At 53.8% G+C, this 13,244-nt stretch overlaps 1 non-coding gene across 1 annotated transcript; it reads left to right on the top strand.

Moving 5' to 3' along the window:
* Window positions 1–12,777: 12,777 nt before the first annotated feature.
* Window positions 12,778–12,849, top strand: TRNAT-CGU (transfer RNA threonine (anticodon CGU)). Its single transcript has one exon. It is a non-coding gene; the product is annotated as a tRNA-Thr (tRNA).
* Window positions 12,850–13,244: the final 395 nt, after the last annotated feature.

The raw sequence follows: 13,244 nt of genomic DNA, 5'->3' as shown, positions 1-13,244 counted from the left end.
GGACCATGAAGAAATTAAGCCCTCTTTTTGTGCTGCTGGGTATGTGTGTTTAATGCATTTAAACCTAAAAGCGAACTTTAGATGCGATGCGATGGGAACAGGGGAAGCGTCGGGGTGGCTATAGTGCCAAGGAAATGGCTGTTCGCCCGGCAGATCTACAGCGACTCTCCTTCAGGGCTGAGGTGGGTTTTAGATTAAGGAGAGGGGCCATTCGGGACTGCAGCCCTGGCACCCGCCCTGGCCTTTGCTCCTCTGGGACTAGGCCAGCTCCTCTAATGCTATGCTTCAGGCTGGCCAGAGGCCTCAGGCTAGAGGGGCCACGCCCTCCTGGGTGACTTGGCGCAAGTCCGTTCCCTCCGCTGACCTTAGGGACCTCCGGGCCCTGCCACCCCGTTCTGAGTGTGCCCATGAACGGGCAGGGAGCAGGAGAGGCCGGAGCCATGGGCCTGTTTCCCTGCCCTCCTGCCACGCCCCACCTACCTGGGAAATAGGCTGCCTTCTAGAAAGGTGTGTTTCTAGAAGCGTAGACCCTGCGAAGCCTGATGCCACATGACGTTGGTGCTCCGACCTCGTAGGCTCCTCTTTCCGCTGTGATTGTAACGGAGGGGGAGGGACGTCTGCCCGGAGCCAGCAGCAGGGGGGTGGCTGGGAGAGGCCCCCTGGCGCCGGCCTGCAGGATCTCGGTGCTGTCGTCTGGGGACACGTGCCTTCTCCGGGCCCCTCTGCTTTGCTGTGCTGCACAGGCTGTGTTTTGTCTGCATGGTTTGGGGTCATTGTCCTTGTGCCTTCTCTCCCCTGTCACCACTGTACAGGAGTTTCCACTGCCCCCTTTTCTACGTCCTCTGTTTACCCAAGCCCTGTGAAGTGTACATAGCGTCCCCCTTCGCGTCCACGTGCCTCCGCCCCGCGACGCCCGCCCCCCGCACGCCCGTCCACAGGCCCCAGCTCCGCTTCCTCCGCTCGCTCAGCCGTGCAGACTTGCTGACCTGGGACAGGTGTTTCATTGTGGTCTCACTCAGCCCGTCGTCCAGCCTGCCGCTGTTTAGGCGCCTTGCACACTAGAAAAGGCTCACTCTGTGCAAAGCAGCTTCTCCCACAGCCCCCTCCCTGAGTCGGTGTCAGTACCTGTAGCCGGCAGAGCGCACCTTCTTAAGCTGGGCGTCGGCCCGGCCGCGATGTCGTGGGTCTGCGGCCGCTCTGTGGGCCCCTCAGAGGAGGCACCCCGGCCCACGGGAGAAGCTCCAGCCGCGCCGCTTCCAGTGCTTGGCACTGGGCCTGGGTTCAGGGCCATCGCCATCTGGTGTCTAAACAGCTGCGGACCCCAAACAGGCAGAAGGAAGGGGCTTCTGGCTGCATCCCCTGCCTGCCACTGACAGCTGCCCAGCTCTTCCTCATCTGCCCAAGGTGCTCAGACCCGGGTGCCATTCAATCTCCGGTGAGGTCAGGACCGCCGTCGGACCAGGCGTCGCTGAGGACTGGCTCGCAGCCCACTGGCTCCCTCGTCCCCGGCTCTTCCCGCTTCCTTGGCTGGGGTCTCCGGGGCCCGGGTGGGCTGAGCTGCATGTGAGGCTCATCGAGGGTTTGTCGGGTGGCTCTGACGCATCGTGGGTTTCACCTGAGCCTTTTGCCCCAGGAGCCTCCGTCTGGAAGCAGGTTTAGCTTTGGGGCTGGAGGGAGACCTCCACCTCCAGGCCCCAGGGTGGGGAGAGGGTGGGGAGGCTCCAAGGCTGCGTCCTGGGGTCCCGAGCTGTCTGCCAAGAAGGAGCAGGCTCTCAGAGGCAGGCTCCCTCGGGAACGCTCACGTACAGACCCAGGTGTAAATAAACACTTTGCTCTTCTTGCCTGACTTGACGGTGTTTCTGTGGTAGGGGAGGGAGGGTGGAAGAGGTGAGGCCTGGTCCCAGAACTCCTGGGGTCAGTCTCCCATAGGAAGAGCGGGCCTCATCCAGTGTACCAGGGAGGCTGGTGCCCCTCCGGGGGCAGGGGCTCACCCTGCAGACCCTCTTTTGAGCCTGTCCTCGGGACAGCACCTAGGAGAGGAGATGGGCATCCCAGAAGCCCTGGTAACGGCACCATCCAGCCCTCGGGGCTGTGACGTTTGAAAACTGTGTCCTCACTGCAGCCACGTTCCCTTTCCCAGCAGGGGCCTCCCAGGGCTCTCAACTTGTTCTGCTCGCTAACGGGGTCCCCATGTCGTCTTCTGCCGTGTCCGCGCCCATGGCTCCCCTGGGTCACAGGCCCAGGTCCTCCACTTGAGCGTGGGTCCCGCCAAGCACTGGAGGTGCTCCAGGTTGGTGGCCCGGACCCCCAGGGTCCTGCTCTCTCCTGTCTGCCCCTGGTGGTGGTTATGGAATTCCAGGTGTCAACAGGGTTCACAGGCCCAGCCTCTCTGGAGGTGAGTCTGCCTTTCTGTTAGCCCAGGCCCTCTTAGCTCCCCACACAGGCCCAGGTGCTATAGGTCTGCCCAAGTGGGCAGACGGTGCCCCATTCATCGGAGTCACACGGCCTCCTGGGCTCACAGCAAAGTCCTCTTCCAACACTGGGCGTTCTGTGACCTGGACCTTTACTCTCTCCATCCTCCTAACGCGCCTTAACCTTCCTGAGGGTTGCCAGATTCTGCAAGTCAAGATACAGGATACCCAGTTAAATTCGAATTTCAGATAAATAATTTTTCAGTGTAACTATGTCCCAAGCAGTACTAAAGTTATTCATTGTATAGCTGAAATTCAGATTTAACTGGGCGTCCTGTATTTTATCTGACAACCCCATTCCGCACTCCTTCTAGGACCCCTCTGCTGCCAGCCAGGTGTCTCCAATTCCTGAGCACTGGCCCTGCACCCCAGTTTCAAAAACGGCTTCCTTCTTAGTTTGCCACTACTTTTTTTTGAGACTGGTCCTGCCTCCCCTACCCCAGCCATCCGGAAGCAACTGCTGGCCTTTCCAGAAGCTGTAGCCCCCTTGCACCCTGCCTTGGGGTGTGTGTGTTGAGATCTGAAGTCCTGAAAAGGTGAACTCGTTGTTAAGGAAGCAGAGGAGAGTGCAATGGGGTCTCGGGAACCAAGGTGGGGACAGGGTGTCACTGATAAAACCCCAGTATTAAACTTCCAACCTGCTGATGTTTCACAATAATTAGGCCATTTCTGAGCACCAACTCTGCGTTCATGGAAAAAGTCCTGCACTTGAAATCAGACCCCCATTCTATGACTTCCTTCTGTGTGACTGAGCAAGTTTTCTGAGTTGCGGTTGCCTCGTCCATAAAGCGAGGGAAGTAACCGTTCCTACCCATGGAGTCAAGCCACCAGATGGGGATCCAGTAAGTGCTTGCAGAATCAGAATCTGGATTTGGGGAGCCAAAACTCACCTTCCCCCAAAGGCTCCTTATCGAAACGTCTCCTCTATTAAATTAGTTTTCTAGGGCAGCTATAAAAATGTACCACAGGGGACTTCCCTGGAAGTCCAGTGGTTAAGACAACGAGCTCCCAATGCAGGGGCACGGGTTCAATCCCTGGTCAGGGAAAATTCCCACATGCTGCATGGCATGGCCAAAAAAAAAAAAAAAAAAGGTACCGCAAATTGGGGGAGGGGTGGGATGGTGCTTAAAACAACAGAAATTGATTCACAGTTCTGGAGGCCACAAGTCTGAGATCAAAGTGTCAGCAAGGTTAGTGCCTTCCGCCGTCTCTGAGGGAGGATCTGCGCCGCACCTCTCCTGGCTGACGGTTGCCAGCAACCCTTGGTGCTCCTGGCTTGTGGCTGCATCGCTCCAGCCTCTGCCTGGGTTGTCGCATGGCCATCTTCCGTCTGGGTATCTCTGTGACCAAAATTTGCTCTTCTTATAAGGACACCAGACGTTGGATTAGAGCCACCCTACTTTAGTATGACCTCAACGTGATCACAACCGCCATCACCCTATTCCCAAATAAGGCTACGTTCACAAGTACAGGGCGTAGGGCTTTAACATCCCGTTTGGAGGGGACACAATTCAACTGAGTTTACTCTTCTGGAGAGAGATGAGAGCAAGCCCTGCAGTGTGCAGGCTGGGACCCCTGCACAGTCTTGGAGACCGTTTTCTCACCCTCTTTATTACTGATGACGTTGTCCCTATGCCGCTTAGAGGTCGCGGTTCCTGCAAAAGTGTTCCATTGTCGGATCCCAGCAGCTCACCATGCCCTCAAATTTAGGCCCTTTTAGAGTCATCTGGGCCCAGGACAAAGTCTCCTGAAGGGTCAAAAATATCTGGATACAAAATCACTCAACCAACAGACTTAATCTACCGGGCGCCGGGGGGGATGGGAGCTGGGGGCAAGGGGACTGAGGCCAGTGGGCAGCAGGGACAGCTTCCCTGAGGAAGGGCTGTTTCAGCAGAGCCCTGAAGCATTGTAGGATCTGGGAATCACACGTGGGGGAGGCCTGTAGCGAGCACGGCCGTTTCCGGGTACGGTGTCCGGGAGGTGAGTGGAGAGGTGGGGCTGGAGAGAGGACAGCTGAGGCCCTGCAGAGCCTGCTGGGCCAAGGGTGGATCTCATCATTAAGCAAACGTTTCATCAGCACCTGACAGACGCTCAGTGTAGGGTGAGGCGCTGGGTTTATGACAGCAAAACAAAGCCGCTCCCCAGCCTCAGGGCACAGCAGCTTCTAGAAAGGGAGGTTCTCAAACTTGGCTGCATATTTGAATCACCTGGAGGAATTTTAAACCACGTGGATGTAGGGCCCCAGCCCAGTGATTTGGATTCAGGTGGGGCTAGACGCTGGGGTTTTTTCCAAACCCCCGCCCCCGCCCCCCCAGTGATGCCAGTGTGTGGCCAGAGCTGAGAGTCATGGGTGCATAATCACTGCTGAAATCGTTTTAGGAGTCGGGAGATTTCAACCAGGCCTGAAGGAGGAGCTGGAGATGGCCAGGTGAGAGAGGTTGGGGAAAACAGAGAAAGAACAACAGGTGCAAAGGCCTTAGGAGAACTAGCGGGGCAGAGGGCAGAGGGCAGGGGTCAGGGGGCAGGACTGTGGCAACCACTGAAGGATCTTAAGCCAGCGTCAGCCTGCTCCGAGCTGAGTTTCAGAGAGCGGCAGCAGGACCGGGTAGGTTGCCGAGAGAGGAACCAAGACGAAGGCAGCGTGGACTCAGGTAAGACCTGGTCGGTTTTGTTTTTTGCTGCGTGAGGCGGAGAGTTGGAATCACCAGCTTTGGGTGGTCACTTGGGCAAGGGAGCCAGGCTTCTCATGGCCTTGCTGGGCAGGTCCACCCAGCCAACCCATCTCCGGAAAATGACTAACCTACGCCCAGAGGTGGAGAAAGCTATTCCCGTGGCATCTCACTTGCAGGCCCAGGATCCTCAGGGGGAGGAGGTGCAGCCCTGCTAGCTGTGGCGTCCAGAGATCCGTGGTCAGCAGGGGGCCCCTGGTGAGGGGTGAATCGGGTTCGGTCAGTCCATCTGGCTGCTATCTGACCTTTGAGCCGCGGAGAAGTGGGATTTGGCAATACTCCTCCCCCTACAGCCCCTCTCCCCTCCCTAATCCCTGTGCCTAATGTGGTATTTGGCCCCCAAGATGCAACAACTAGGTGGTTCGTGTCGCTGGCGTGTCTTTAGGGCTCACCGTGCGTGCGCCCTGCAGTGTTCTGAGTGCTTGGCGTGGGGCCGTGGGCTCTTTAGGAGCGAGAGCCCATAGGTGGGACTTGTGCGGCCTGTTTGCTCTGCTGTGGGGGCAGGAGCAGAGGCCCAGGAAGGATGGTGGTTCCACCATGGGTCAGCCTGGTTGGCCAGGCTACACCTTAATGTGGGCGGAGGGGTCAGTGGTGCTCCAAGCCCGCTGGGGCAAGGATGTGGGCTCTAGGGCCCAGGAAGCCCGGAGCCAGCTTCCAGCCAGTCCTTCTAGAACTCACCAGGTGGCTGAGTTGGGCCTGCAGGAAGTTCCCCTCATTCTCCTGCCATTCCTGGTTCGGCCCTGACTTTCTCTCCAAGCTCTGACTTTGCTACTGGGTTCTGATTTGGGCTCCGTGACACTGATGTGGCCTCTGGGTTTAACAACAACAACAACAAAATTGCTGGAGCTCCTGAAAGGCCCAAACCCAGAGGGCAAAGGCGCTGAAGTTTGGGCCCACTTTCCAGATTCCGTTTGGTGTCACTAAGCCCAGGGGAGCCTGTGAGACCCTCATCCCCTGCTTTCTAGCCCAACTGGCCCCCTCTGTCTCCACGTGGCCTTCTCAGTTATCCAGTCCAGCAGGCGACCCCAGACCAAAAGCTGGACTCTTCGGGTCTCCGGCAGCGTCAGGCCAGACCCTCAGTGCTTCGGCCTGCAATCGTGGTGGTGCTGGGGGGTGGGGGAGGGGATGCTGTAAACGTCAACTCCGGAGGCTGTCAAGGTAGGAAGGAGACTAGGAGAGGGTCTAGTCCAACCTGTCCCACTAGAGAGCCCTCAGATGTTTCCATTTTCTGAGGTGAAGGTGGGCACAAAGGAGCCCCATCTCACATCTTTCTGCATACCTCTACATTTTGAGGTAGCTGGCCACACAGCAATAGGTGCATGAGATAGCAAGTCTTCAGCGGTTTCCGCCCTACCAGGCTTCTTTTCAGGAGATCCATCTTTCCCCAAAGAAATCCACCCAAACAGGACCCATCTTGGGGAATGACTTGGTCCATCAGTGCTCTCATCTCAGCCAAGTAGATCTCTTACTGTCCGGGAGCCCCCGTGGAGACTCCTGACTGTCCATCACGGCAGGATCGTGTTCAGGGAAAGGAATGGTCCCAAGGGCTGTAGCTGCTTAGCACTGGTGCTCAATAAGGCTCCTGCCTTGTTTGAGGCCTTCTGAGGAGGCCTGAATTATACCCCAATAAAAATTAAAAAAAAAAAAAAAGATTTACAATGTTGTGTACGTTTCAGGTGTACAGCGAAGTGAATCTGTTATACCTATATCTACTCTTTTTTTAGCTTCTTTTCCCATATAGGCCATTACAGAGTATAGAGTAGAGTTCCCTGTGCTATACAGTAGGTCCTTACTAGTTATCTATAGATATTTTATATATAGGGGTATGTATGTGTCAATCCCAGTCGTCCAATTTATCCCTCCCCCACTTATTTAGCCTGTGATCCACCTGTGAGCCCTCCCCGACCCTTTAAATTACAGCCACCTGTAAGTATTTTGTTACCAGGGAAGGCTCTACCAACAGATGGAGGAGTTGGGAAAAGGTAAACGACTAAACACTGAGAAGGGGAAGAAAGAACCGTGTTAACCCCAAGTATGAAAAGCAGCCTTAATTTAAATGTCTACACATGTGGCCATACACTCTCCAAAAAGGTTTCAACCTGTGTTGACTTTTTTCTCCTACTAGCAGCAGCCTTAATTTAGAGCCTTCGTGAAGGCAAAGGGACTGTGAAACTTGAGGAAAGGGAAAGTGTCAGGTTGCTACCGCACGCACCTACGGAAAAAGGGTCAAGCGGCATTTCACACCCCTGCTCACTTCAGCAGTGAAGAATGAAGAAGGTGGTTCAATTTTTTTTTTTTTTGGTTCAATTTTTAATTAATGCAGGGCTGTGGCTAATAGCGAACAAACTCTCCCATTTTGTGGATGAGGAAATTGAGATTAAATAACCTCTGAGGGGCCACTGGGCACGGCCCCTGCCTCATTCGTCCGGCATCACAAAAGTTTCGATTACTCCATGCAAATAACCCCCAGCCCACAAACCTCGAACCAGAAAGTGTGTTCGTTGTATGTAACCTCCTATATCTAGCAACTGTTACTGCTAAGTAACAAACCACCCTCACAACCCTACCATGAGAACAATTTATTAATTTCCCCATTTTGTGGGTAGGCTGGCAGCTCCTCTGCAGGGTGCGCCTGGGTTTGCTCATCTAGCTGCCCCCAGCTGAGGGGTCAGCGGGGCTGGGAGGCCTGAGGTGGCCAAGCTGACGTGTCTGGTAGGTGGTGCTGGCTTTTGGCTGCGAGATGCCTCACGACCTCTCATCCTCCAATAGCGGGACTGCCTTTCTTACACAGCGGTCTCAGGACAGGCTTCTGAGATAGCAAAGGCAGAAGCTACAAAGTCTCTTGAGACCTAAGCTTTAGAACTTATACACCATCACTTGGCCCACATTCTATTGGTCAAGGCAAGCCAGACAGGCAGCCCATACCCAAAGATGGGGAATAGACTCTACCTTTGGGTGGGAAAAGCAGCAAAGAATTTGTGACTGCTTTTAATCTACTATATCTCTCTGTTTAAAGTTACCACCCTCCATCCTACCTGCAGAACTTCCCATCCTTCTCTGCTTTATTTCTCTCCCTAGTACTTATCACCATTTGATATACTATACGTTTTGCTTATTTAAGAATAGAAGCTCCATGAGGGCAGGGATCTGTGATGCTTAGTTTACTGCTATAGCCCCAGCACTGAGAAAAGATTCTAGCACCTAGTAGGTGCTCATTGAACATTTGTTGAATGACTGGATGATCTTATCACTGTACTACATGGAAGTAGGTATGGCCTGATTGTCAGCTAGGAGCTTCTGGAACCAGCTCTCACCTTTTGGTCAAGTTTCAAAGCATCTTTCCCAAGGCAAAAGGTCTATATTAAAAGTGGTACATGTGAGTTTAGGAAACGGAAGTTAGACCATGCTCTTACGGCTGCTCACTGCTGGAAGAAGGACAAAATCAGGCTCCTGGGCCAGGCCCACAGGGACCCCCACCAAGGAGCAGCCCCAGCGCAGCCCAGGGTTGGCTGCGACTCACAGCACGGGAGTCAGAGCAGAGGATTCAAGAATTACCTCTTTTTTTTTTTTTTAGTGTTTTTTAAAGGTATTAAAAAAATAAACTTTAGTTTTTTCATGGAGCACAGGCTCCGGACGCACAGGCCCAGTGGCCACGGCCCACAGGCCCAGCCACTCCGCGGCATGTGGGATCATCCCGGACCGGGGCACGAACCCACGTCCCCCGCATCGGCAGGCAGACTCCCAACCACTGCGCCATGAGGGAAGCCCTAAACTTTATTTTTTAGAGCAGTTTTAGGTCCATAGCAAAACTGAGTGGAAAGCACGGTTACCATGTTACCCCTCCCACCCCTGACGCACAGCTTCTCCTGCTATCAACATCCTGTACCAGAGTTGTACGCCTGTTACAGTCCATGAAATGATCCACTTTTAAAAACGTGGGACGTGCTCATCTTACAATGGTGAGAAAAATGAGGACACCATGAAATATACGAACGTGAAAATATGAGTCTGACTCTCCTGTTTTATATATATACTCCATTTCATCAAATGCATCGATTTAAAAAACTTACGTGCCACTAAAAAAATTTGCCAATTGTAAAACTCCAACTATAACCAGTTGTCATATTGATTTCTAATTGTTAAAATGTGAAAAAAAAACCAACCCATGTATCTCGGAAAAAATGAATTAGTGTGTTTTATACATACAAGAATGCAGGCATTGTGCTTCTCTATGGTGGTAAGACTACGGGGTCCTTTGAATTCTCCTTTTTATGCTTTAAAAAACTTTCCTGTCTCCAACAAATGGTGCTGGGAAAGCTGCATATCCACATGAAAAATAATGAAGTTGGATGCTTCCTTTACACCACATACAAAAATTAAGTCAAAATGGACTAAAGACCTAAACGTAAGACCTGGGTTGATATAACTCTTAGAAGAAAAAATAGGGGGAATGCTTCAGGACATTCAATTTGGCAATGATTGATTGCTTGAAGAGGACACCAAAAGAAAAGCAATGAAGGCAAAAATAGACAAATGCAACTACATCAAACGGAAAACTTATGCACAGTAAAGGAAACAACAGAGTGAAAAATCCAACTAAGGAATGGGAGAGAATATTTGCAAACCATATATGCGATAAGAGGTTAACATCCAGGATACATAGAGAACTCCTAAAACTAAAATCCAAACAAACAAAAGCCCAATAACCTGATTTAAAAATTAGCAAAGAGGGCTTCGCTGGCGGCGCAGTGGTTGAGAGTCCGCCTGCCGATGCAGGGGACGCGGGTTCGTGCCCCCGTCTGGGAAGATCCCACATGCCGCGGAGCGGCTGGGCCCGTAAGCCATGGCCGCTGAGCCTGCGCGTCCGGAGCCTGTGCTCCGCAACGGGAGAGGCCACAACAGTGAGAGGCACGCGTACTGGGAAAAAAAAAAAAAAAAATTAGCAAAGAACTTAAATAGACATTTCTTCAAAGAAAAACAAGTGGCCAACAAGCATATGAAAATATGCTCAACATCACTGATCAGGGAAATACAAACCAAGCACAATGAAATTACACAACCTCACGCCTATTAGGATGGCCACTATAAAAACAAAACAAGTATTGGCACTGATGTGGAGAAATCTGAACCCTTGTGCACAGACGGTGGGATTGTAAAATGGTGTAGCCACTATGGAAAACAGTTGGGAGGTACCTCAAAAAATTAAAAATGGAATTACCATGTGATCCAGTATTCCCACTTCTGTGTATATATCCAAAAGAACTGAATACAGGATCATGAGATATTTGCACCCCCATGTTCATTGCAACATGATTCACAATAGCCAAGAGGTGGAAGTAAACTCAATGTCCAATGACAGATGAATGGATAAAGAAACATACAATGGAATACGGAGCCTTAAGAAAGGAAATCATGTCATATGTCGATGAACACGGATGAACCTTGACCTTATGCTCACTGAAATAAGGCAGTCACAAAAAGAAAGACACTTATATGAGGTACCCTGAGTAGTCAAATTCTTACAAACAGCAGAACGGTGGTAGCCAGGGGCTGAGGGAGGAGGGAAAGGGGAGTTGCTGCTCAGTGGGTACAGAGTTTCCCTTTTGCAAGACGAAAAAGTTGCAGAGATTGTTACACAGCCGTGGGCCTGTCGTTAACACTATTGTACATTTCAAAATGGTTGACAGTGATTTTTATAGCTTTCCTGACTTTCCCCAAATCTCCACCAACTATACTTTTAAAAAATTTCTACAAATAAGCAAGGATGACTTGGGCAGTGGAGGTGGCAGGGCCGGCAATGGACGGATTGGTCTGGTTTGTGTCCCCACCCTTGACGCCTGTGCACACGAGGGCTGGGGCCTGAGGGAGGCTGGCAGTTGGCCACCCCCTGCCCTGGGACTGGGACTCCCTTTCCCCACCCATCCCCACTCACCTCTCCTGGAACAGACGCTATGGCCACAGGTCAAACAAGGACAGAGGGACCTAGTTTCGTTTCCGTTGTAAAAAAAAAATTTTTTTTAATTTATTTTGGCCCCCTCTCGCGGCCATGCGGGATCTTATGTCCCCGACCAGGGATCGAACCCGTGCCTAACTGCAGTGGAAGTGTGGAGTCCTAACCTCTGGACGGCCAGGGAATTCCCTTCCTTTCTTTTTAATTTAAAGAAAATACAAAACCTACAGTATCGGGCTTCCCTGGTGGCGCAGTGGTTGAGTCCCCCTGCCAGTGCAGGGAACACGGGTTCGTGCCCCGGTCTGAGAAGATCACACATGCCGCGGAGCGGCTAGGCCCGTGAGCCATGGCCACTGAGCCTGCACGTCCGGAGCTTGTGCTCCGCAATGGGAGAGGCCACAGCAGTGATAGGCCCGCGTACCGCAAAAAAAAAAAAAAAAAAAAAAAAAACTACAGTATCGTAATAAACACTCGTATCCCCAACTTCTCAGCTTTTTGCCTCTTTCACAGAATAGAAACAAAACATTACCCGTAAACTCCCCTTTGGTCCCTATCTCCAGTCTCCCCCTCTCTATTTTTCTAATGTTTTTACTTTTATCTACTTTGTGTGTCTTTCCCTTTGCTTTAGTAAATGGCACGTATCGTTCTACATCTTAAAATCACATGTGCTTTTGTGCTCCTTCTATGCTGATAATCATTCCTTTGAATCTAGATCATTCCTTCTAAGAGTGTCCTACTGTTCCGTGGTATGGCCAGACTAACAGACTCCTCCATTCAGGTCGCCTCCAGCTGGTCACTCTAGCACTGTCCCCAGAACATCCCTGGGGGCATCTCTTGTGCGCCCACACCTGACCCTCCTGGGCAAGGCCACAAACATGTTTACTCGGAGTCTCCAGGCCCGAGGCCCGTGCCAGAGGCTGAAGGGCAAGAGGGTAGCGAGAGCAACCGAGGAAGGTTTTGCTTACACAGACGGCCGCCCCTGAGGGATCAGCCAGGCGCGCTCACTTCCCTTCGCCCCTTCAGCGTGGCGCCCATCTCTCCCGGCTCCCTGCATCTTTCTCCGAGGGCCAGTCCCGTTCCTGCCTGCACCGCCCTTCTTGCCCCCTCGGTTCCCTGTGGACTCGGCCCGAGCTCCAGCACGCTGCCCCAGTATCCTGCCGACCGGATGGAAATGACCCGGCCAAGGTCACACGGCGGCGCCCCGAGCCGGCGGAGACGCCAGCGCGGACGCTGTGCCCTGGCTCGCTCGCCGCCGCCGTCTCCGCTTCGGCTCCGTCACAGGCGTCGGTCGTGGTTTCTCCCCACCTGGGTTCTCAGCCCGCCGCCGCTCCTTTCGAATGCCCCTCGGGCCTCTCCGCAGGCGCCGTGCCCCTGGGGGCGCTAGAGGTGGGGCGGGCCCGGGCCGGGCCGGCGGGTGCCGCGAGTTCGGATCCCGCCGCCGGCAGGACGCGGGCGCCTGGCCTTGACGCTGAGAGGGCCGCAGCAGCTCCGAGAGCTGTGTCCCGGACGGCGGGTGTGGAGGGCAGGGCGGCGGGGCCGGGGGCGGGGCCGGAGGCGAGGCGCCGCCCCTCCCGCGCCTGCGCCGCCTCCCCTCCACTGAGAGCTTCCACCGCTCCCTCGGCTGTCAGGCGCGGTGGCCAAGTGGTAAGGCGTCGGTCTCGTAAACCGAAGATCGCGGGTTCGAACCCCGTCCGTGCCTGGTTCTTGAAATTGGGGTCGATAGTGGGGGCTTCGGTGTTCCCATGTGTGTCGCCTCTTTCCTCGTGGTGTTTTTTTACTTTTCACATTGTGTTCAGGCGTCCTCCAGTCCCACCCTTCCCCGTCCACCCGCATTCCTCGGCGCCGCGGTCATCAACGCAGGCCGAGCCAGGGCACCAGGGCTCGCGGGCACCAGCTGTGTCGCGTTTCGCTGGCCGCCCTGCGTCTCCTCTCCCCGAACCTCCCTTCACCCAGCCGCACTGGGCAGGGCGGGGCTGGCCTGGGATCCTTGTGTTACCTGTGGGGACACTAAGGCCCGCACTAGGCATTGGTGTCGCCAGCGGCGGGTAAGGTGGAGGTAGAGGTCCGGTCTCACTGGTTTTGCGCGTCTCGAGG

This window comes from Aethalodelphis obliquidens, unplaced genomic scaffold (assembly GCF_003676395.1).
Source record: "Aethalodelphis obliquidens isolate GAN/ISIS:26980383/991018 unplaced genomic scaffold, ASM367639v1 scaffold38, whole genome shotgun sequence".
Taxonomy (NCBI): domain Eukaryota; kingdom Metazoa; phylum Chordata; class Mammalia; order Artiodactyla; family Delphinidae; genus Aethalodelphis; species Aethalodelphis obliquidens.
Note: the sequence above shows the minus strand (reverse complement) of the source record. Positions and strands in the feature narration are given on the sequence as shown.